The sequence below is a fragment of the Canis lupus genome, chromosome 32, assembly GCF_011100685.1.
Source record: "Canis lupus familiaris isolate Mischka breed German Shepherd chromosome 32, alternate assembly UU_Cfam_GSD_1.0, whole genome shotgun sequence".
NCBI classification, from domain to species: domain Eukaryota; kingdom Metazoa; phylum Chordata; class Mammalia; order Carnivora; family Canidae; genus Canis; species Canis lupus.
In genome coordinates this window covers 29,046,897-29,073,166 of record NC_049253.1, presented here as the reverse complement: position 1 = coordinate 29,073,166, position 26,270 = coordinate 29,046,897, and the positions used below count along the sequence as shown (strand labels likewise).

The 26,270-nt window shown below is 38.1% G+C and overlaps 1 protein-coding gene across 1 annotated transcript in view; it reads right to left on the bottom strand.

Annotated features, from left to right (window-relative positions):
- Positions 1 to 23,587, bottom strand: part of SPARCL1 (SPARC like 1) — a 44,283-nt gene extending 20,696 nt beyond the window's left edge. The window contains 1 exon segment of the mRNA XM_038582185.1: positions 23,184 to 23,587. The gene's annotated coding sequence lies outside the window, so the exon portion shown is untranslated.
- Positions 23,588 to 26,270: the final 2,683 nt, after the last annotated feature.

Below are 26,270 nucleotides of genomic sequence, written 5' to 3'. Positions count from 1 at the left end.
ACCCAATGCAGGGCTTGAACTCATGAACAGAAACCAAAAGTTGCATACTCTTCTAAGTCAGCCGAACACCCCAGTTTGGATACTTTTTAATTTGTTTAGGCCCTCATTAGGCCCATTGAATTTAAAAGTTCATATATTTCAGTTCTGAGAGATTTTTACATGCTAATTCTTTGATAATTTTTAAAAAAGATTTTATTTACTTATTTGACAGAGAGAGAACACAAGCAAGAGGAGCTGCAGAGAAAGAGAGGGAGAAGCAGATTCCCCTTCTTTGATAATTTTGTCTTTTTAAAAAATTTTCTTTCTGGAATTTGTAATAGTTAAATGTCAAACTTTGGAGGTTGGTTGTCTAATTTACTTAGTTTTTGCTCCTTTTTTCCATCTTGTTTATTTTATTCTGGGAAACTTCCTCAATTTTATCTTTTTTCTCTACTATTGATTTTTAAAATATTTTTCTCATACACTTAGTTTCTTATTTCCTGATGTTCCCCTTTTAAATTTTATCTTCTTTTTTCATTAGTGTGATATATATACTCTTATGTTTTTGAGGATATTGAATATTTAAAAAATTTCCTTTGAACTCTATATTTTGTTTCCATATTATCCATTTTTCTGGTTTGTTTACTTTGGTCTTTGATTTTTATGTTGAAAGCTTTTCTCGGATGGCCAATGTCTTTGGTTGTATGGTAATATTTAGTAGCAAGTCACTAAAAAGCCAGTTGGATATTTCACAGGCAGGGCTTGTCACCTTGGAGACACTTTTGATGTGATGCCCTAAATGTCACTGTCAGATTTTTATCCTTGAAGATAATTTTTTTCTAGGGAAGATCATACTTCCTACTCCAGGGGTTGGGATAAAAGCCTGGTTGCTACATTTTGTGAGATGGAATGAAGGGACTGGAAATCTCTCAGGGCATATATTGACTCTCATTTTGTTCCCAGATTTCTGTATGACATCACATCCCACCCTCCATGGTGTCTATCTAAAGCCCAGGACCAGAGAATTACCTCCCTTTCCTGTTTAGGGTGAAATGGGGGGGCCTGGCAATACCAGCATGAGGAAGAATCTGGCATCTCTGTTTATACAACAGGTTTCAACCAATCCTCCTAATTTAAGCCTCTACCCTTGCCTCAATTTCCAAATTACCTGGTATCTCCAATCTTGGAAACTTTTCTGGGTTCTGCAGTGTGAACTGGCTTCTGTTTATGGCACCCTTCTCTGAAAATCCTTAGATTTAAGCTTTCCCTGTTCTTCTAGTTGCTTGCTACCTTCTAAAAATTTGCCTATATCTTTTCTCTTGTCACCCTCTCTTTTTTCTTTGTCATTGTGAGTTTATATTATTATTTTTCCTTTCCTATCATTATACTGGAATTTTGGCAGGAAGTGGCAATATATGCATATGTTTCATCCACCCCATTTAATGAACAGTGTGTAATCCACCTCATTTCTTCATCTGCTTTATATCCCTATTGCTATTACTACTTCTAGGACAATAGGAATTACTATGGGTCGGTCTTTGGTTTTAATTTCATTAGCAAATAAAGTTTTTATTGAAAAAAGGAGCCTATAGTTACTAGAACAGACTTCCTTATCATATTAGAAAAAATAAGAACACACTTTCACCTATCCCAACATTCAAATCCCACAGGGTGGGCCACTTGGACTAGGGAATAGTATATTGGAAGAATGGAGATTAAAGATTCAATGTGAGGGAAAACTGAAATCACCTATGAACTTGTATCACCTTAAATAAACTAATCTATTCCATTTTTAATGAAAATAACATGTATTCATCTTGGAGACTTAAATTTAATTCCTCTAAGGAACTCCTCTGAAAATGACTATACATAACTTCAGAAATTCAGAGTACTAACAGTGGAATATGTGTTCCATTTATATTTTTAAATTAACATTATTTAGAACTAGCAAGGGTGTATAACAAATACTGGAAATTTATATTATCAAAGTGCCTTGGGTTTACCAAACAGATTTAAAAATGGAATATTATCTTATTTGACCTTTGCAATAACCCCATGATGTGGCAGATAAAGAACAGGGCTAGAAAGGCTATTGACAGGACATGCTGGAGGTCTGACAGCTGTTAGGAAAGGGAACTGGCCTTGAACCCAGCTATCCTGGTTTCTGTTCTGGTGCTTTCCCAGCTCCTGTGCAGATAAAGATCTCCATTTACTTCATACACAAAGATGTAGGGAAGGAGGAAAAAACTCCTTATTGGGAAAAATTCAGAACTTACTTTGAATTTTTAAATAAAGAGTTCCAATATTTTAAGGTTTAAGATTTTGCATACATGGCAAACATTTTCCTTTTCTGTTGAGGAAAAATAAGTCTTATCATAGAATGTTAGCTGGGTTATTTGATATCAAAAGTCCCTTTCAATAATGTTTTTTATAGTCTAAAGAAGGCAAAAACATAGAAATTCAATTTCCTTTGAATGAAGAGCATGTTTAAATAAAAATATGTAGCAACACCCCCACATCCTACATTCTAACACTTCAGGGATATTGAAAAACACTTTGGAATGAAAAAAGCATATAAGTGTCAGGAGAGCTGAATTCTGGCTCTAACACTGTCCTTCGGTGGCCAAAGTCCTTGGACAGGTCACTTATCCTTTCTTAGATACAGTTTTTACATGATGAACGATGAAGCAGATGACCTTAATGATCCTTTAGCTCTAATATTTTACAATTCTAAAGCTGGAGATAATTCTATGAATCTCATGAACCACGAACTGCTGTTATCTTTTTTCTTTAAACTACTAGACCCAGTGAAAATATATTGTATGATTTTATTGTATCAGAATGAAACATTTTATATCATGGTATTTAATGCTTCAAGCACATAAGTGGTATCTATTTTCCATTCTCTATTATTGATAATAATTTAAAATATTTTATTCTCTCAGTGAATGCTAATGTAAAAAAGTCATTGAAAAATGCAGTTTCCTTCCTCTATATTCAAAATTTAACATTTATTCATTTAACCAGTGTTTATTAGATATGGAACTACAGTCATATATATTTTAGATCAGCCTATTATTATGATTCTACTGCTAGTAGGATAGTACAGTTTTGGAAAACCGTAAAAATATAAAATAGTATAGTTTAGTGCTGGGTTTCATTTTCTTGGCACTATTAACATTTTGGGGTGGGCAATTCATTGTCGTATGTAGGATGTTTAGCATTCTAATGCATGTAGGATATGTAACAACATCCCTGACTTCTACCCATTAGATGTCATAGCAAGTCTCCCATTCCCCCCACCAGTTATGAAAATCAAAAATGTCTCCAGATATTGCCAAGTATCTCCTGAAGGATAAAACTGCTCCAGTTGAGAGCTACTAGTTTAGTAGAAGAATGGTGCTCTGGGGTTAGTAAGACATGTATTTGAATTTGGTCTAGCAGTTGCTGGCTATGTAATCTTTGGCAAATTACTTAACCCTCTGAGCCTCAGATTCCCCACCTAGAATTGGGATAACATCTGTGACGGTTAATTTTATGCGACAACAGGACTGGGCTGCAGGATGCCCAGATATCTGGTTAAACATTATTACCTAGTATACCTGTGAGGATGTTTCCAGGGGAGATTAGCATCTGAATTGGTAGACTGTGGTGTAAAACAGGTTGCTCTTCCCAGTGAGGATTGGCTTCAACTAATTTTTTGAGGGTGTGACTAGAACAAGAAGGTGGAGTAAGGAAAAATTTGTTCTCTCAGTCTCACTGTTTGAGCTGGGATATTAGTCTTCTCCTGCCCTCAGACTGGGACATACTCCATTAGTGCTTGTGGTGCTCTGACTTTTGGACGAAGACTGGAGAATTTTGTAAGACCAACATATTCCCTAGGTCTCTAGCTTGCAGAAGGAAGATCATGGAAGTTATCAGCATCCATAACTGCCTGAGCTAATTCCTTATAATAAATCATCTCTCTTTTCCCCCACCCACCACCACCTATCTTTCTCTGGAAAACCTTGACTAATACAATATCTAATTCAGTTTTGTGGAGATTAGAGGAAATAATAGTTGTAAAAATGCCTGATACCTAGGAGATACTCAATACATTTTTATCCTTTTTTATTTCTTCTTCCATAAAAGTCAAATTGTAATTATTAAATAAACAACTCAGAGCCTTAGAAAATAATACAAGTTTTGCATTGAGGTCAATATAATTTTCCAATGGAACATTTATAGTCTTTTTGCCCACACATTTACCAAAGTTAATTTCAGGAATCTTTCCTACATTTATCATAAATAACAATGACATTAGGCAAAGAGACTGTTACCACATTTTATTATAAATGGTAGCAACATAAGGAGGAAGCAAGAATCATCAAAAGTATTCTGGGTTGCAAGACTAATTTCCTTTGATTTTAGTTTTTAATAGCAATAAGCATAGCTAACTAACTTTGAGAAAATATTTCCCTTTAACTTGATCATAGGATCTCACAAATTCCTTTTGTTTTCTTAAATTTATTGCAGCTGAATGGATCAAGAAGAAACATATGTCAAGTTGGCCAGCGTGTGCATCACTTGTTCACTCTTTTATTTATTTATTAAGCACTTACTAGACACTACCTAAGCACAAGCCTCATAGTTCCTGTCTGAAGAGTTAAAAAGGAGGAAGTCAGGTAAATCAATGATTTAATATAGTGTGATGTGTGCAACATAAATAGAAATAAAAGGTATTTGAGGGGATCCCTGGTGGCTCAGCGGTTTGGCGCCTGCCTTTGGCCCAAGGCGCCATCCTGGAGCCTCGGGATGGAGTCCTGCGTTGGACTCCTGGCATGGAGCCTGCCTCTCCCTCTGCCTGTGTCTCTGCGTCTCTCTCTCTCTCTCTCTCTCTCTCTCTATCATAAATAAATAAAATCTTTAAAAAAATATTTTTTAAAAAAAGGCATTTGAAATTAGATGGTGCCACTCAAGAGCCCCTATTGCCCCCACCATCCTGCCAAAAGCTGGTTGTTAAACATTTACCACTGGATAGTTCTGAAAACTATTTAAAGTCAGAACAGATAAGAGTTAATGACCAGTTGGATACTATGGGAAGAAGAAAAGGAAAAGTCTTGGCTTGACACATTTCTAATTTGGGCAACAGGGTTAATGCTGGCATTCATCCACCAAGATAAGGGATTATAGCAGGCTGATATGGTTTTAGAACAAAGACGACAAATTAGTTTTAAACTAATTTCATTTGAGAAGAGACATACTTCAATAAATAGGTCTAGAGGTAAACATAGAGTTGGGCTAAAGCTATAGTTTTGGATGCTATTAGCATGAGAAGCCATACAATGAGTAGAGTAGAGAGCAGGAGCCACAACCCTGGTGAGTGAAGACCAGGAGGTGCCATTAGAGGATGAGAAAAGCTAAAGATACAAAGGATGAGAGAAAGGAGAGTCACATAAGAAAAATAAAATGTTCAATGTCACAGACAGGTCAAAGTAAACAAGGCCAATGAATTATCCATTGCCTTTGGAAATACAGAGGTTGCTGGAGAGTTAAGGGAAACTAGGTATGGTGCAATAGTGTTGGTGTAGGCCAGTCTGCAATGACTGGGGAGTAGAATAAGGAACGAACACAATGAATGTAGACCATTCACTTAAGATGGTTGCCTCTGAAAGGAAGGTAAGAGCTAAGGAGGAGTTAAGGAGGAGCATGTGGTCACAGGTAATTTTTATTTTTATTTAAATATGGTCATTAAAGCATTTTCTATGCTGAAGGGAAAGCATAAGTAATGAGTGAGAAGATAAAGAGGAGATGTGGTAAACAATGATAACCCCTAATAAGCTATAACTTTTGGGCTTTATACCTTGTGATTTTGGCCTTGGTCTTCTGACTTGTTTTGGTTAATGGCACATTATCAAGCATGATGCCAGCAGAAGCTTAGTAAGCACTTGCATATTGGGATTTGTCTTCCTATGAAGGCCATTCATGTGCTGTAAGAAAATTTGGACTAGAGGCTAGTTTGGACCGCTGAATTATAAGTGGCCACATAGAACCGTGGAAGATGGAAGACTATCTGGGATGGTTCAACCACAGCTGAGCTCCCAGCTTGCTGGAGCCACATGAGTGACTCCAGACAAAAATCACCAGAAGAACTACCCAAGTGAGCCTACTTCAGACTGCAGACTCATGCGCAAATAAGGGGATTGATTTTAAGCATTTAATTTTGGGGTGGATTGTTATGCATTAATAGAAACAGAGAAGTTGCCTGAGTCGTTGTGAAGGCAATAGTGCAGTGGTTAAAGACAAAAGCTCTGATACAGGACTTCTGGGATCTACTACTTAATTTGCAGAATTTTGGATAAATTATTTAGTTTTTTTGATGCTCAGTGTTTATCCATACAATGATGATGAATATGAAGTGAGACAACAGAACCTGATAAGTATCTGCTGTTGTAATATTAAAGCACAGGTGGAAGGTTACACGTTGAAGAGGAGAGGGGTTTTTTTGTTCTTTTAGAGAGAAGGGAGGAAGCTTGACAATAAGGATATGTTGAGGCAAACCTCAGGAATTAAGTTGCACTTAGCTATATCTTTTTTACATGTATGTAACATTTCACAGTTATAAAATTATTTTTTGTATACAGTCTCATTTGATCCAATGGAAAGAAATCGAAACCTGAAGAATCTAAAGTACTTGGCTACATGTGCAAGGCTTAAGAGGTGAGCAAGGGGGATCCCTGGGTGGCCCAGCGGTTTGGTGCCTGCCTTTGGCCCAGGGCGCGATCCTGGAGACCCGGGATCGAGTCCCACGTCGGGCTCCCGGTGCATGGGGCCTGCTTCTCCCTCTGCCTATGTCTCTGCCTCTCTCTCTCTCTCTCTCTGTATGACTATCATAAATAAATAAAAAAAAAAAATTAAAAAAAAAGAGGTGAGCAAGGATTAGAGTGCAGTGCTTTGGACTCTGAGTCCAAGATTCTCTCATGGCTGCAGAACAGGCTGCAAACTAGAAATCAGAGATCCTGGCTTTGAGCCCCTTGGCTCTGCCAAGTACTAAATACTACTTTGAGCAAATTACTTCATCTTTCCAAACTTCACGTACAGGATGAAAATAACAATTTCTTGCAATGTCAAAGGGAGCCACTGAGATGAAGAAGCTCTTTGCAAACTCTGAAGTAATATACACATGTAATTGATTATTATTTCTGTCGCTCTGCTTGGTGCATCTCATCATTGTCATTGTTGTAGTCATTTTTGTCCTGTTTTAAGTGTGTTTCAAAGAAAATGAATCTTTAGTGTTCCTTTACTTTTTTCCCCCTCCATCCTTCCATGTCTTCTTCCCCTTGGTGATCTCAAGGTGCCCAGGAGTCCTAGTTCTAGAACATTTTTACATTTAGTTCACTCATTAAAAACAAACTCAAACAGACTTGTCTTCTATTCCACACATTTAAATTCTAGTTTTCTATATGCATCTAATCCATACTTAGGAGATAAGGATATTCCTGGACTAATGCTTTTCTAGTCTCAGGGAAGAGGTATCTTCACATTGGTCTTAGCCCAAAGGGGCTACTACAATGCTGAGAATCCTGGCATAGCTGTAGGAAGACATTCTAAGGCTTGAAAGAAGTATAGTGTTTGTGACCAATCGTGCAGGTGATTCGTCTGAAAAAGTCAACCCAATATTTCCTGTTTGTTCCCTGATTATTTAGTGTGTCCAGGATGGAACTATTTTTTAGGGGTCTCATGTTTATTTCCATCTTGAAATAAAAAACAAAATTTAAAGACAGAATAGGACTGTGTCATTTAGAATGACCCAAGTAGGAAACTACCTCAAGCTTTCACTTATAAAGCAGATGACTGTGCTATACTTTTAAAGACTGGACCTTGTGGAAAAATCCAGTGTTCAGAATGTAGAAGGCCTTGAGTTCTCGTGCTGTGTTCCACTTTGTCCTTCAGACCAGTCACTGGGCATTTCTGCTTCACTGAGCTAATTGTATTGCCACACACTGATCAAAATAATTTCACAGCCTTTAGCTTATTTTAAGACCTGAACAAATGTGCTGATTTGTATAAATAAGACAGAGTGGAGAACTTTCCTGGGAAATGAGAGATATTTTGAAAACAAGTGTCGATGACAGGGAGCCTTAATTAGCTGATGCTTGCAAAGTACTTTGAAAATGAAACCCATGATGTCCTTTCTAAGCATGATGAATACCATTTAATCTTGGGTAAGTAAAAAGTCATATATTTTGAGACATTCAAATCTGGTGTGTGTGCTCTACAAAATGCAGATTGTTCTTTTCATAAAAAGAACAAATAAAACTCTTGGTGAAAAATGAAGAAATGAGACAAATTTTTGAATGCAAAGTTAATAGTCTGAAGACTTAAATATGGAGTGTTGATGTGAAATTAGATCATGTTATTTTACCCAAATGGATGAGTCTATTCAGAGGCATCAGCATAGCTTAAAGAACATTTGGAACAGGGTTGGAAGATCTGAGTTCCAGAACTGAACTGTCTTTGCCAGCCAAGAGACTTTTCGTCAAGTCACTGGTTTCTTCATCTACAAAACAGGAAAAATTATAGTACCTTTTCTATTTATCTTCTAGCGTTATTTTGAGACTCAAATATGATTATATAATCATGTGTGATTTCACCTGCAAAAATGAAATGAAAGATATCATTTCTTTGAAACATTCATAAAGCAAAAATGGCTTACTCAGTCCAATAATTAATACTTCATAGAGACTTTAATTCATCTCTTTTGAGTTCTTAAGTTCTTTCTTTCCTTTGTACCACTCTTTCTTTTCATGGGTCTCGAGAGGTTAGAGATGAGAGATGGTGGGGAACTTTGAGGAGAGCCTTTTCCTTCTGTTAGAGTGTCTCGTTCCCAAACTTTTGGGAGAACCTCATCAGGAGTTTTAAAAGATGAGAGCTAGACTGCATTTGCTAGGAATGGTCTTTTGAGAGAAACCCAGGATTTGAAATTTCAAATGCCTGAAGTTCTTCTACTGGCCAGCCCACATAGCATCAAAACAAACATCCAGATGAAACATTTGGCATGACAGAAACAGGTCTCCCCTTTAAGAACCAAAACATCCCCAAAAATCAACTCTATTCCAACTTGCTTGGGTAGCTGTCTTGAGACAATTTGTAACATTTCTTATTTAACACACATAAACTTATAGGAGAGTACAGATGGCTGTAGATTCTTTGCTGCTTCTCCTATTGAGAGGTCTAAAATTCTCTGCCACTTCAATCTGGACTGGCTTTAGTTACTTGCTCAAATGATTAGATAGACATGATGGCCTAGGACTCTGGAGTTTCACTCATAAGAAGCTTTAGAGTTTTGACTTATCTTCATCCAACTATAGTTTTATTGAAAAAGTAAGTTTTTATCATTAACATATATAATAGGTAATATAATGGCTTGTATTTTTTGAGATTTTACTATATGCCAGGTACTATGCTAAGCACTTCATCTATGAACCATCTGCATATTCCTACCTATAGCCTCACTTCCAGTTCATAGAGTATCCATTCAGTGAGAGCTTCCTGAGTTCTGTGCCACTGTGCCCAGTCATGAATGAGGAGCATGCAAGATTTCAAAAAGAATTGTTTTTCAGGAACATTCTCAAATATTGTTCTGTCTCTCCATCTTGGGAGAAATTAGTACATTCTCCCTCTTCTATAATGTGTAATTACAGGATTACTTTAATTATATTTAGAGGATCCCACAGGCTTATCTTAGGCAAGACTGTGCAATAGCCATGTTTCCACACCTCTTCATTATTCCTCTCAGGGTTCCTCATCTGATTGTATGACTTGCCATTCACTAATCTCATTGAGTCTCATTTCACAACTCTATAGGATGGACCCATGAAGGCAATGTTCTGTTCTTTCCCTCAGGCATTTGCCAGCCCTTCTGAAAATTTCCACTACTGCCTGTGTTAAAAATGATTACAATGGACTAAAAGAGTATGAAGATCTGAGCAAACATGGTGCCTTTTTTTTTTTTTTTTTTAAGATTTTATTTTTGGGCAATCTCTACCCCCAACATGGGGCTCAAACTCAAACGCCAAGATCAAAAGTCACATGGTCCATCGAATGAGCCAACCAGGCACCCTGCAAACATGGTGTCTTAAAGTCAGTTACAGGTTTTCACTGACCTATAGACAAGGTCAGTTCTTCTGATTTTTGTAAATCTCATGCTATGATCCCACTGGTTCCTATCATATTATATAGATGATTAGGTAACTAAAGTTGAATCAAGGATAGTAAAAATGCTTTTCTTTTGGAACTATGTGAGAATGGTATAGTGTGAAAAATTATTTTGGCCCTATATGTTTTTTTTTTTTTGTTCAAATCATAATGTGGTATCTGTTCTTTTATTTCCTCTTTTTCTGTGTCTGCAGGGTTTTCTCATATTTACATTTATTTTTTTCTCCTCCCATCTTTTTGCATATTCTTTGGGGCAACAGATACTTGAGTATAGTCAGAGGTAGATGTACTACAAAGCTAAGAAGCTTAAGCTTTAGAGCTCCTCATTCCTTACAAAGCCCTGTACCTAATTTTGATTTTTCTATTTAAAAAAAGAAGGCCCCATACATACAGTAAACTTTTGGTTTACAAATTCTGAATCTACCCCTGAGTATGGCTTGCCTGAAGACCTGTGGCATTTGTTATGTTGTGGGACATAATAATACCTGAATGATTTGCTTCATGATATTAACGGCATGACAATTCAACTTTTGAAGCCTAGCCCATGATATGATCAGATATATTACTCCTATTCTTTCTTTGCCTTTAGCTCTTTTCTCTACATCTCCTAATTTATTTCATTCCCTACCTCCCTGGAATTTCTTTCCCCTGAATGCCAGGTTCTTAGCTTTCTGCTCTGACTGTTCTTTGAATTTCCCTTATTAGTTAAACTCTACCAGCACAATAGAAAACCTCTTTGGATTCAATGGAAATTGTCTCTCTTTTGTCAATAGAGTAAGTCTGTTGTTGAGCTCTGCCAGTTGGGAGAGGAATTTCAAGTGCTTTCAGCTCTGTGAATGTACCAAGGACTATTCACTGGGGTCGTTCTCTTCCAGGATTAAGAAAAACAGCAAATCATACCTAAGAACAGTTCCAAGTAGCCTCATTCTCATGGTGTTGGATCTGCTGGGGAACAATGGTGGGCTTTGATGAGTAGTTCCTGTGTGAACCACTAATGAAAAGACTTACTCCAGCAGAAATCCCTCCAGGGTTCAGCACATGGTTGAAGCCTCTCATGTGCCTTGGTGAGGGCCAACACTATTGTTATATTATATTATTATATAATATTATTATTATTATATATTAGCAGGGAGAACAACTGCTTTTCCTAGTAGTGCATTGTTACACATTACCCGCCTTCTCTAAAAGAAGCAGATATACAATAACCCTAATGAATTTTACAGCTGAGGTTTGAGCAGTTCTTTGAAAACAGGGTGAAAAACCTAGGCATATTTATGCCTTCCAAGGGGAAGCTCCAGAAGATTCTTTAAAGCAAGGAGAGGACGCAGCTGGTCTACAGCTGTTAATTCTACTTCTCCCATACTGGGAAAAGATTTACTCCCCCACCCCTACTGAGTATCTAGAAACCTTCCATCTATTCCAGATCCATACCACATCTACTCTCCAACCTGAGCTGTCCCAGAGTCTGTGTGAATTGCATCTTCAGGCTCTCTTGCCTGATGGTTTCTGTTGGGTTCAGCCAGTGGGGTACACTGCAGGAGAAATTTGAGGGAAGAGTGTAAAATCAGGGTATATATTTTCTTAGCTCCCTCTCTGTGACTGTGGCCCTCTCCTAGAGGCCATAGCTCCCCCCAGTGACCCTCTCTAGGCAGTGTTTTCTGTCTGAGTTTGGAAAATCCTCTCTCCCCTGGAATGTACAAGCTTACTTATTAGCCTGTTCTCAGAGGATTTTGGGGCTTCTCTATACCCTGCCCAGAGCTTGATAGATAATCCTTTAATACATTATCTCAAATCCCCAAATTCAATTTTTTCTGCCTGCATCTATCATTTTCTTGCTGGAACCTTGACCAAACAACACTTGATTCAAAATTTAGGATACATGGATTTGAATATTTTCAGATCCTCTGCCAATGAAGCTGCCTCCTGTTCCCCAGTGCTGCCCTGTTTCAGGTCTGTCTAATAGTTGCTGTGGGGACCCACTTGGACCCCTTGAGTTGGTATGAAGGTTATTTTAAGCAGAGGATATTTGAGATTCAACAGATGCAGAAAGAAGTCTTCTTGGAGCCTTCCTTATTGGACTAAAAGCAGAACCTTCTGAGAAATAAGAAATGCCATAAATTCCCTCTTCTACTCCCAGGGTACCTTCTACTCCCAGGAGAGAGACTGAGAGTAAACCTACCATAAATTCCTCTTCAGGAATTTTGTAGCTCTAAAGAAGAAAGACCACTGTACTTGAATAAATAAACATTTTCACAAAATCTCTTATCTCGTTTGCTTTAAAAGCCCATTTATCTTTCCTAAAGAAATCTTTTGTCCTTTCCACAGAAGCTGTTTCTTTCCCTAGTCCTTCCTTTCCCCTACTAAGTTAGATATGCAAGCCTTAAACTTTAACCATTCAAGGAGCCAGTTCCTGCATGTATATGAATAAACCTTTTCGTCCTGTTAACCTGTCTTTTGTCAGTTTAATTTGCAGGCCCCAAAAACTGAACCTAAAAGGATAGAGGAAAGAGTTTTTCCTCTTCTGTATTGCCTTAGCTGGGGCACATTTTTCTTTTTAAATTTAATTTAATTTAATTAATTTCTTTTTTAAAGATTTTATTTATTTATTCGTGAGAGACACACACACACACACAGAGGCAGAGACACAAGCAGGCCCCATGCAAGGAGCCTGATGTGGGACTCCATCCTGGGTCTCCAGGATCCCGCCCTGGGCCGAAAGTGGCGCTAAACCGCTGAGCTACAGGGGCTGCCTGACATTTTTCTTTTTCAATGGGACACAGCAGTCCTCACTTTGGAGAGAATCCAAAGCTACAAGGTATTCAAATATGGATTAGCACTCAATAAAGATGATTTTGCTGATTTAATCATAAGATCTGAAGGGTGAACTGAAGAATTTTAGAAAGAAATATGGGCAAACTATGGGAGTATTTTGTGTTAGAACATGGCTTTTTTCACTTTAAAGTACTCTCTCATTTTGCTTTTCATGCACTCTCTAGAATGTTATGACACCAAGATTAATCTGGAACCCCAGGAAGTAAATTACTGTCTCTGTTTCTCTCCCCTCCATTTTGCAGTCTATACCAAAGGAAATCCAACTCATTAGCTCAGTCTGACTAAACATTGTAAACTGTTCTAAAACTACTGAACACGTGGAGATTTGCCTAATCAAGAGTGGTCTAATGAGCCACATTAAAACAAAGTTGTACTCTGGATGAATGATACTGTATAAGGGAATCTGCTAATTCTTTTTGGACAAGGACTATTTTTGATAGTTTCATGGCACTAAAATGTACATACCATATTCAATAACTATGCTATGGATCTCTAGGCATTATTAGCCCTGTTATCAAGATGCTGGGAAGTGTGAGGTAAGTCAGCTACCTCCAGCCATGACTACATCAGGAGACCTTATTGTGGCCACCATCCAATACAGAGGATTTGGGGGCGGGGGGATGGGGTGATTGGGTGACGGGCACTGGGTGTTATACCATATGTTGGCAAATCGAACTCCAATAAAGAAATATACAAAAAAAAAAAAAAAAAAAAAACCAAAGAACCAAATATAGAATAGGTATGGGCTAGATTTTTGTCTGTCACCTTTTGGGAAAAGAAAAGAAGTTAATCATATCCACAGCTCAGACTATAGTAAACTTCAATGTTCCTACCAGAGTATTTTTCAAATTATAAGAAAGCATTTGCTTTTGAAATCATTTTAAATTGTTTTCAGATTACAAAGCAACATCAATCAGCTGTTGTTGTTATTTTCTTTTCTTTTGTCAGTGAGCTAATGCCATACTCCTCCCATACCTCCATACCTATCTAAGAAGCTATTAAATGCAAGATCACTGGGAGTACCAAGGTTTAAACCGGAAGTCTTCCCAGTTTAAAACAAAAACTTCTAGTATCTTCCTTTACCTATATATTTGATTCTACTGAATTCCAATAGAATGCTGCATGAATTTAGAGTTCGTTCAGAGTTGTTTGGTTCCCAATAAAAGGTTGAGGAAACCCTCTGAACTAATGGCTTAGGAGTTAAAAATGATTCCAGTGGGCTAAGAGAGCATGAAGACCTGAGCAAACACGGTGTCTTAAAACTAGTTACAGGTTTTCATTGACCTACAATTAGGGTCAATTCTTCTGACTTTTGTAAATTTCAGTCATCTTTGTGACTGGGTTGCTATCATATTATATAGATGATTAGGTAATGGAAGTTGAGTCAAGTATGTAAAAATGTTTTGCTTTTGGAGGTATTTGAGAGTCATTAAATGGTTGATCTTATTCTTATTTATATATTTATATTAACTTTATGGGTGTAACACACCTTTTTTGAACCTAGGGTAAACTTTATCCTATAAAAAACAACAACAATGTTCTGCTCATATCCAATTAAAAACTTATTAGATAACTGGATGTTGGGGGTCCCCAGTGGCTCAGTGGCTTAGTGCCTGCCTTTGGCCCAGAGCGCAATATTGGAGTCCTGGGATCGAGTCCCATGTCGGGCTCCTTGCATGGAGCCTGCTTCTCCCTCCTCCTGTGTCTCTGCCTCTCTCTCTGTGTGTGTCTTATCACAAATAAATAAATAAGTAAATAAATCTTAAAAAAAAAAAAAAGATAACTGGATGCTCTTTCTAAAAATTTTGTCCATTTTTTTTTTTTTTTGCTAAACTGCAAATCTGGATTTTATACATACTCTATGACTACAGTGGTTATGTAGAAGTGATAGATATTTGATTAGAATGTGGTTAGAATTTTATTGTTTCAGCAACTATACACTTATGCCAGGTATTCGGAAAACATGTTGTTTCCATAAATGGCTATTTTGAGAACTGTCTCTGTTTATCTTATTTAGGTTTCAAGAATTTGGGGTGACCCTTTTTCAAGGAACACTGCAGTTTCCTCAAATGAATTCATTATCCTCAAATGAATGGGTAGCTGAATGGGTGGCACAGGACATCAAAGACGTCAGGAATAGAGTATAGAAGGATATTGGATTTAATAACTCACTTTTTTCTTGTTTAACATATTCCAAATTTGATTTAAAAAAAAGTCATCTTGGTCAATCGAAAACGTGTGTGTGGAGAGTGGCTCAAAATTTGCTTTGCCCAGCTAATGGATGCTTGAAAAAATCCCCAGAAACTCCAGCATCAGATATGAAAATATTTTTCCTTCTTATGAGGATGGGAGTAGTAATAGGTTATGGCCACTGTTCCTACTCAAGGCAGGAGAAGGTCACTGCAACCTTTCTGCATAGTTGCCTAAGGGAAGGCCGAACACAGGCACACCCCCTGCCTGAAGCCTCTTTGTTTGGCTTCCTTTTTATCAAAAGGATTGGCTTTCACCCTGGGAGAGGTTGTAATTGGATTTTAGCATGAAAGGAGGTTGTAATTAGATTTCTCAGCAGGTCTACAAGCTCTGTCCCTGGAAAAACAAGGAAAGGGGCCTGGATATCCTTTCCTCTAGCTGGGAAGGGAGCCCAGCTGAGCCCAAAGGGATTGGACTGAAAGGCAGGCAAAATAAGCTATGCCTGTGTCAGCCACCCCTGATTGATGGAGCTACGTCCACTCTGGCCTCTATGACCAATGGCTCGTCCTTCAGATGGAGGGTGGAAAGCCGTGCATGTAATACCTAAATATGGTTTGGATGTTGCTTTGGTAGGAAACGTTTCTGAAAGGAACCCTCTGACTTTTGGTCTCTCTCTCTCTCTCTCCTGAAATTTCTGTATCGTAGAGAAGGGAAGAGAGCCTAAAGTTTGGCACTCCTTTTTTTTTTTTAATTTATTTTTTATTGGTGTTCAATTTACTAACATACAGAATAACCCCCAGTGCCCGTCACCCATTCACTCCCACCCCCCGCCCTCCTCCCCTTCTACCACCCCTAGTTCGTTTCCCAGAGTTAGCAGTCTTTACGTTCTGTCTCCCTTTCTGATATTTCCCACACATTTCACTCCTTAGAGCATCATTATCGATCCAGATTTAGGAGTGGACTTAGACAAACTACCAGAATATATTTTGGGTACTCTGATTCATTTTGAGTCCTTATTTGTAATTGGTTGCATTTCAGTTTCTAGGATATTTTCTGGAAGACTAAATTAGAATTCGATTGGGTCAGAGTAGACTTTTGTATTGGATTTCTTTTCAGTTTCTGAAGTTTCGTAGGACATTTGTTCACTTTATTAATTTGAAGCACTAATTTAAACTTAAAAAGAGGATTTTTATTTTTGGAGTTCTGCGTGTCCTCTTGTCGCTTTAATCTACTTATTCTAACCATCTCGCTCCACTGGGCACTTCTTAGGTCACTATACCTCTTCTCTCTTTTTATCTCCCTTCTCTTTTAAGCATTAACAAGCTGTCTGACCACTGAACTAGAGCAAACAGAGTTACCCATTCCTCTAAAGGGAGGAACAGGCTTGGAGTCTTTTGTTTTCCAGCTCTTCTATTGGCTACGTAAATAACTCCTTGGAAATTTTAGTGCTGGCAGTTATTGTTTGAAGTGGATTTCCGTCTTGTTGCCTGGAGTCCCCCAGGCAGCTGAACTGCCCCCTCTCCCCTTAGATGTTGGCTCCTTCAGAGGCAGCCTCAGCCAAACTTACAAGTCCTCCCCCTTCCTTCTAGGCCAAGGAAACTAAACAAACCTTCCTTTAATGTTTTTGGTTTTCAACGCAGGTTACGACTATTGCTCTGTTCATCTCACCTTGTCTAAAGTCCAACAAACTGAGAAAGATACACCATATACCCTAGAAAAAAGAGAAATTTGCACCGACTGTTTGCTCTATTTTATTTTTCTTCTTACTATTGGCATATCATTTCTTGACCATGTACTTCCATGCTTCTAAATAAGGTTAGGTATATCCTCTGCTGAATTCATTTATATCAGAGGAAGACTGTAGGCTGCTATTTTTAGTAATTATTATAACTATGGAAAAATTTCCTTTCAGAGAAATGCAGTCAACAAAATGATTATCATAAGTATTTCATAATCAAACTCAAACAGACCATTTTCCTTCACTCTGTCTTTACGTGATAGCCAAAGGCTTTGTTATTAGAGAGGCAACCTTTTAGTCACATTTCGGTTGATGTATGCTTATTGTTACCTGATCCAGAGTTAACAGTGATGTTTCAGGGCTTTTAAAGTGTTAATGAGTCTCTTGGGAGAGCTCTGTAGCTTGACTTTACAGTTACCCTGAAGGATTAAAAAAAGATGCTCTTCTATTTTGAGTTCTCAGCTGAGTCACCATCTGACATCAAGGTGTCCCAGTCCTGTGAAGGATACAGACCTTCTGGAACTCTGACCTTCAACTGGCTGTCATTCTTCCTAACTGAACCTACTACCATGTGAGGCTGAGTGAGGGATAAACATGGTTAATGCCAGTTGGGGCACTGAGTCTATCCAGCATTTGATAGAGATGTTAAAGATACACATTAAACGTGAATCAAGCAGAGGATAAACACTTCGTGCTCAAAGAAGAGGGCATTGTGGGGAGAGTTGCTTAAGATTTGCATCTCCCATTGTTCTGCTCTTTGCTCTCAATGTTCCTCAAAGAGCCCATGATCCCACCTGCTACAGGGTCTTTGTACAATGTGTGACACTCAGAATTCTCTTGCCAGCACCGACTCACCCCAACCACCACCACCCAACACACACACACACACACACACACACACCAGAGAGTAACATTGATTTAGCTTCAAATCAAAGCCATCACTGACCTTCGGCAGGGATCAGACTCCTTATATACTTTCTTAGAACAAAGGTGCTTTGCCCTCTTAACATTTACTTTAGTATATAATTTTATATAATACATATTCAAATATACTGTGAATTTTTCAGCCCCCAAAATTATGCTATGAAAAGGAGCGGCTTGCCTTATATTCTAGTGCTTCTGAAATCTCTCACATTAAAGACCATTGTCTCAATGACTTAATTTTGAACAATAAAATAATTTTGAACAATTTTGAACAATAAAATAAAAAAAAAAATAAAATTTCATTTCAAGAAAACAGCCTAAAATGATTCCAAGCAATACTTATTTTTGTCATGCTTAAGATGGTCATCTTTTTTTTTTTTTAAGATTTTATTTATTTATTCATGAGAGAGAGAGAGAGCGAGAGAGGCAGAGACATAGGCAGAGGGAGAAGCAGGCTCCCTGTGGGGAGCCTGATGTGGAACTGGATCCCAGGATCCTCAGATCATGACCTGAGCTGAAGGCAGATGCTCAACCACTGAGCCACCCAGGTACCCCAAGATGGTCATCTTGACAATAAAAACGGAGATGAAGATATTTCAAGCAGATTTAGTAATTATTCTTGAGATACGCCTTCATTATCTCAAGTGTTGGAATTGCACAGTTTCAGAAAAACCACACTTTATAGACTCAGGTGGTTTCAAGTAAGTCCTTGTGATGTGGGAAACAAAGACAAAAGAGAAATTAAATTTCCTTACTACTTACAGCCCATTGACAAGTTCTTGAAACAGGCAGAGTGACATTCATTCCTCTAGGAACTCAGCTGCCTTGAGGTTAGTGCAAAAGGCAATCTTAGCCTGACTCCCGGGATCCTGTAAGTCTACTTTAATGTGTAAAAATTCTTTGGAAACTTCTTTATTGCTATCCCTCACTGATCGATTCAGTGAGTCGATCTTAGGCATCCTGAGTACACATTACAATAAACTATCCATTTGTGCATAGGTTAGCCAAAGACTTTGGCTGAGGATCTTTTCATTAGAAAAATAAAGATGGCTTTGTAATCGAGGTCACCTTGTGTTTGGGCATAAGCACTTTTTATTAATGTGATGATCTGTTTAATAACAATCTCCCTAACTACGCAGTAAGAGCCACCAGAGCACAGCCCCGCTCCTCCTGCAGCATCTCTGGCATTTTTCAGGTACAGAACATTGAATACATGAGTTTGAGACATAAGGTTAATTAGTTACATAATTGCATGGCATGGACAACACTGAAGAAACTAAAACAAATTTTCACATAAAGCATCTTAATGAAAGATAAGATGTTTTAATAACTTTTTATCATTAACCAAGATGAGAATTTTCTTTATTCTTTAAAAATGTAAAAACCCTATTTCTTCTCTTTTTCGAAATTCAGTGGTTCACATTTATACCATGATAATTCTGAGGACTGTATTCATTAGTTCACTCACTGGGATATTCCAAATTCAAAAAAAGCTATTTCCATCAAAGTTAGACATAATGATGAACGGTATTAAAAGAACTACTACTTATTAGCACTTACACACATTATTTCCGTTAATCCTACAATGATCTTATGAATTAGCTGTTATCCTCATTTAACAAATAGAGGAAATTGAGGCCTGGCAAGCCTAATAGTCCACGTTGGCCACTGGTCAGATACTGTAATAAGAGCCTTATATGCACTGTCTTACTCAATTCCCATAACAGTTTTATGACTATTACTATCTCTATTTTACATATGAGAGGACAGAGGCAAGGAGTGGGTAAGACAAAAACCGAGAGAGAACCGAGAGAGTTCCAGGATGTGAGTCCAGGCAGCCTGCCCCAGAATCCCCCTGGATAACCACGACACTTCGGTGCATGGTGAAGATGGGAGGAGCCAGTGGGAACTTTGAGAAAGGATTTATTCTGGGTTGTGCGGTATGTGCTATGAAGGGAGGTTATTTCTATCTTTCTTTCTTTGCCTTCTCAGTTGTTTTCCCCCTGCACTCCCGAGTAAACTGGTCACTGTTTTAGTAGCTTTCTGTTCATTTTCTTAACATCTATTCATTGAATCTCTAAAGGAAACATTTAGCTACTGCAGTTGGTGTACATAAGTTGGTTGCATAATAGGAAGGAAACAAGCCAGGACTGGAGACTTCATTTCTAAAGAAGGATTTTAGAGCAGACTAAGAGTTATTTCACAGAGTGGGTCATGAAACTCGAGTCTCTCTATACCCTTTCATTGCTATGACGACAGGCTGCTCCTGCTACATGTAGCCAGAAAAAGCAGCTGACATTTCAATGCCAGGAGAGTAGGGGAGAGGTTTACAAAAACAAAAAACAAAGCCCAAACCCTTTCATTTGAATTTCAGTTAGAAAGGAAAAAAATACTCCCAAAGCAAGTCAAAACCCCTATTCTTGCCTTTAGAAAAGATAAGAAAGGAGAAATGCTGGGGACCTTCTCCCCTGTCCAACTAGGCCAATAAAACAGAATTGACTGCAAAGCAGCATTTCGTCTCTCTCTCTTAATGGCAATCTGAGACAGAAAACTCCCTTTGGTTTCATCTGACTTGGCCATTAAGAGGCAACTAATTGATGAAGGAGTAAAAGACTCACAGTAATAAATACCTCATGTTGAGGCCCTCTGGGGAGCAGAGTAGAGTCAGATGTATTTTTCCATTTCTTTGGATAAAAAAAGACAATTCAAAGAATATTTACTCCTGATCCCCAAATTTGTTACCAGAAAAATAATTTCCAGTGCATAACCAAATACTTTCTCATGGCATGCCACTCTGTCAGATGCTATACTTGGTATTTAAAAAACATCTCATGTGGGCACCGAGGTGGCTCAGTGGTAAGCGTCTGACTTTGGCTCAGGTCATGATTACAGGATCCTGGGATCAAGTCCCGCATCAGGCTCCCCACAGGACCTGTTTCTCCCTCTGCCTATGTCTCTGCCTCTCTCTCTGTGTCTCTCATAAATAAACAAATAAATAAATAAATACCAAAAACCATCTCATTTAATTCCACCGACAGCCACATCTGAGGGTATTATTACCACTACTTGCTTAATAGATGGATAAACTAAGGCCTTGAGGGAAAACCTACAGCGTATTCCCTTCTTACAGAGTTCTAGTTGGGACATATCAGTAGGGTAGTGTTTTCATATTAGCTGTGATTGATTGATTACTTCATATGCACCAGGGATAGCTGTTTTCTTGACTTAATATCACCACAAATTTCTGAGGTGGCACCTAATTTTATGATTCTCATTTCTGCGACTGAGGCTCAAAGAGTCATTTGCCCAAAGTCACAGAGCCTGGTAAAGTCCAGATATAAACCAGATCTGGATGTTTCCAGTGCTCATGATCTCACTCACTTTCTTACACCATCTCCTTACACTCAAGACCACACGCTCTGTTCTGTCCATATTCTGATACCCAAGACAAAAACCAGGCTGGCCCCAGCTGGCACTACCACAGCAAGCTCAGCCTTTGGTGGAAGAGGCCCTGTAGGTCATATGAACGAGACCCCGGTTTCTCTGGCATCTCTTGGACTGCCAAGCCTACTGGGGAAGTTCTCTTGGGTTTATGGGCCCCCTTCTCCTTCACTGAAAGTTGTTCCAGAAGGATATGTGAGGGGAAAAGGGCACCTGAAATCTTTCAACAGTAGTTGTTTTTGTTCCTCTTGGTGGAAAAAAGATCCCTAACATGTTCTGGACGTTGTGCTAAACTTAACTAAAACAGCAATGCTGATCTACGGTTACAAATTAATGGAGTAAAAATGACAAGCTGTCAAAGGGAAATGAAATGAATAATGGTTGGGCATTGTCTAGATACATGGCCGTTCACTTCCTTTCTGTCATCACCTTTAATTTTTATGTAGTTGATAAGTGGAGCTGCCCATGGGAAAGTATTGGGAATTGAATCCCAAAAGACCTGGAAAGGAAGTCTCAGTAATTTCTGAATGGCTGTACAGAAATTCCATAAAAGAAAAAAAAAAGCATGATTCATTAATAACATGTACATATTCTTTTCAAAACTGTGGAGAGCAGCATTAGTTGACTGGATGGTAACTGGATGAAACAGACGGTACTGCTTTGCTAGATGTTGTTGAATGAACAGAAATAAAAACTTAAATCTTTCCTAAGAGGGGTGCCCTTTTCTTTTAAATAGTCATAGTTAACAATAGTCATTACCATCAAAGTTTCGGTGAATAAGCTCTGAACTGAAAAAAAAGTTGGTATCCTAGAGAAAGGGGGGGATTTTTAAAATATTTCTGCTTAGTTGGATTGAGGGAACATTTCTATTCAGTGTACTTAGGCCATGGGCCAGGGAAAAGCTCAGATACAATGCCAAGGTGACATACTTAACCTCTTTGTAGATTGAAGGCAGTGAAAGAGATACTCTTTCCGCAATACTTCTTGGTTAGAGTATTAACAGCATCAGTCTGCAGCTGAAAGCATGGTTTTCTCCTGCAGGGGGACCTCTAATATCTAGGAGGAATGAGTGAGCATGACTTGCATTATTGTTTTATTTTGGTAGAACCAGAAATGATAGTACCTTACAGTATAGGAGTTGTTATAATCTCCTTAGCTCTTTAGTTTCTCTGTCTCCCCTTTCCCTCCCCAAATAAGACATCATTAGGAATTAGAGAAATTTTCTGCGTGTGCATCTTAAGAAATGGTAGAAGGAGACAACAATTAGTAATAAAAGTACAAAAGGGAGTTAGGAAAGGAATAATGGTTATAATAACTAAAACATAATCAAAGATTATAGTAGTATAATTTTCCTAATCTTTTGGAAAAGCAAAATGTTCCACTTCTACATTGCTGTTAGGTACAGACTAGGACAATGATGGTGATAAGATAATTTTAGGTAATTTAAACACGGAAAACACTTTGATTTGAAAATTTATTTTTTTTAAACCTATTTCCCTGATGATTTAATATATGTAGTTAAATATTTCTATAAAACCCATTCTGGATTCAGACTTCACCAAGATCTGAATGCTAATCAGGCCGACAACAGTTCTACATTTGTGTTCGTGGTCTACATTAAAAACCATCATTTATTACTACTTACTATTTCATCTTGGAAAAGAAAAGGAAACATGAATATGACGGTTAAACTTTCCTATTAAGTAGCTTTTCTGTAAATCACACAAAAGGTTTGTGGTGGTTTGTTTTTTTATTTTTTTATTTTTTTTTGGTAAATAAATGGCTTTGTACTAGGAAAAAAAATATTAGACATCTTCATCAGATCATGCAAATTAGTATAACAAATGCAATTAGATAATACAGTAAATGTATTAAAATTTACCTTCAGGTATGTGACTGGACTCAGAGCCTTGATACAAAATTGGAGTTGGATCCCCTCTTTGCACACGGCCAGGAAATAAAAGTTTGGTAAATACTCAATACTCTTTAAAAAAATCTCTTCCCTCTTTAGCTCTGCTTCTCTGCCCAGAAACACATTCGAGTCTGTTGGAGTTGAAATTCTGCTGCTCTGTCAACTAGTCAGGGTCTGAGGTGACAGACAAATGTGGAGGTTGGCACCGGGGTGTATTTCAGGCTGTCATCGTTTTTGTTGCAGATTCCTGCAGTTCTCCAGCAGGCTGGCCTCTCGGAGGGCGCGAGATGCTTTCCAGGCAGCGCAAGCCAACAGGGAAAGAGCTCATTCTGCCTGAGACGATGGAGTTAACAGTCCTCTCCTCTAGCTCTTGTTCTCAGAGGCTAATAACTTGGCCAGAACATAAGCACGTGGTTCTTTATGCATTTTTTTCCCTTTTTCAAACAACTCTAAAGCAAGCAGGATCCCTTTTTTGGGGGGTTTTATTTTAAGGCTCTGAAAAGAAACTCCACTGTTGTTTCTTATTAAAGGAAATTGGAAAGTGGGGGTGAAGGAAGGGAAGAGAATAATTGCAGCAGACGCATTTTTACTTGCTTAATTGGAAATTGTTCTTGTGAGTACAGTCTCAATTTTAGTAAATTGAGTAGTAAGGGCAGGGTACCTCAGATACTTTAAACATTCCCTAAATGACCTTCAGAAACTTATGTATATATGAAGCAACACTCATTCATACTATAGATCCCTCGGATGCCGATGTAGAAATGTTGCAGTTCACAAACTATTATTCTCCCATCACAACTCCTTAACTGAACCCCCTGTATAACCTGGTCTATGAGAACAAGTTTTCTTATGAAACACACTGGTGTTACGCATTTATTTTTGACTTGGCATTTTGGTTATTTATATACGTGTCTAATCTGTTCTACTGCTACTTCCACATTCATTGTACATTTATTATGTGTCGGACACCGTGCTAACAGTTTTTTATGCATGACTTCAGTTGATCCTCACAAGTCTGTATGAGCTGAGTAGAACTATGTTCCCATTGGAGGGTATATAGTGTAAGTGGTAAGGGCTGCACGCTTTGAGGCCACATACCTTGGGTTTGCGTCCTAATTTCACCACTTCCTAACTGTATAACCTGGGACAAATGATGTAACCTCTCTAAGCTTCAGTATCCTTATCTATAAGATGGGGATACAAATATGGAGATGATAACAATATCTATCTCAGGCAGTTGTTCTGGGTTTCATGTGAATGCAAGTGCACAGAACATCTCCTGTCACCAGCAGGCCCTCGAATGGTAGCTACTGTGATACGCATGAGGAAATCAAGGCTTAATAAAGCTGAGTGATTTTTCCAGGGTCTCTAGCTCATAAGTTATAGAGTGGGATTCCAACCTAGCTATCTTGGTCAACTGCTATGCTTATGTTGCTCGACCTCCAGACTATATATAATACCTCCTTCTGAGGGAGTTCTGAGTTGCTTGAGGGTAACGATGTGCTCCTTCTGCCTGGCACAGCGCTTTGTTGACTGTAAATGCTCCACTGAGATTAGATGAATGCTTATAATTTAATTTAGATTTTCTACACTTATGCCAAAGTCAGGCCCAAAGCAAAATAACAACAATCAAAATAAACAAAACCTCCACCTATAGTTTTAGGCAAGTATGTCCTTAGACAATTGTCTCCAACCATGTTAGAAACACCCTATTTATTTGTCAGAACACCACAAGAGAAAGGTAACAATAATTATCTCTATTTTGCAGTTGGGGAAATTTGGAAGCAGAGGAAACTGGGCAATTTGCCTAGGAACAGAAAACAAGTCACAGTGCAGCTGGGAACTGTCTCACATCTCCAGAATCAGGATTACTTGTTCTGAACGGTCTTTCCAGGCACAGGATGGAATGACGTGATGTCCTTTTGCCCCAGACAATGGGATGTTTTTCCTTAGCCAAGGTCCAGGGTGTGCACCATCTCCTCAGAGGCAGGATCAAAGGAGTGGGCTGTGTTTGACTTTGCTTCTCCTCTGTGTCTGTGCACATCTAGGTCTGAGAAGTGCAGGGCACACAGGCACCATTTTTCTGACAGCTTCTGAGGGCCACAGGTATGGTGGTACTATTGCAGGGGATGTAGGACAAGCATTTCTGAAGATTTTGCCTGGTTTGGCTATGGATTTTCTCTGGAACCTGAAATACTGACTTCTTATTCTAACCATATTCCTCATTTATCTCAAGATAGCATTATGAGACCAATTTCAGGTAATCACATTAATTCAATGAAAATGTAGAGAAAGTTTTAGCTGGAGGACTATGGAAAAAAAGACTTGACCAACAAAATATTCTAATACTAAAATTGGTATTTTATGTGTCTATGACATTATCGAGTGAAATTTCTTATGGAAATTTACATTGACATAGAAATAACTTGGTTAAAGCAAACTGAATTTATCTCTTAAGTAAAGTATATGATTTATCTCTTAAAAGTAAATATGTAACTACACAGTTCATTTGTAGGTGGTAAAGCTAGAGAATTTTGACTGTTATATTTGGTGTTTTCTCTGGATCTTATTGACCTATAATATGATTAAAAAGATCTACTGTATTTCTTATAACTAGATAACCATTTTTTTAAAATTAAAAAAACTTTAATCTACAATGTCTTTTAAGTATGATTTTATTTTGGGAATGTTCATGGGCAGATATCCAAACTCTTATTGTTTCTAAGGCTGTCATTTCTAAAATAGTTTACAGCTCATGAAGCTGAGGACAATAAACCTATAATAACTACCTAACAGATGGAGCTACAGATCAGATTTAGAAACTTACCCAGTGTCCAAATGTGATTGGAGAACCCTGACAAATAAAGTGCTTATTACATTACTGCATATGAACTGACCCACATAACATCAGCATTGGTCAAAAGGATCTAACAAAAGCCAATATCAAAGATGAAGTATTTTTTTTAACCCTTGAGGGCTAGGATTCCTTTTAAGAATCTGACAAAAGCTGTGGGAAAGCTCCTAAAGTCCATCTAAAGTCCATAAATTACCCCCTCA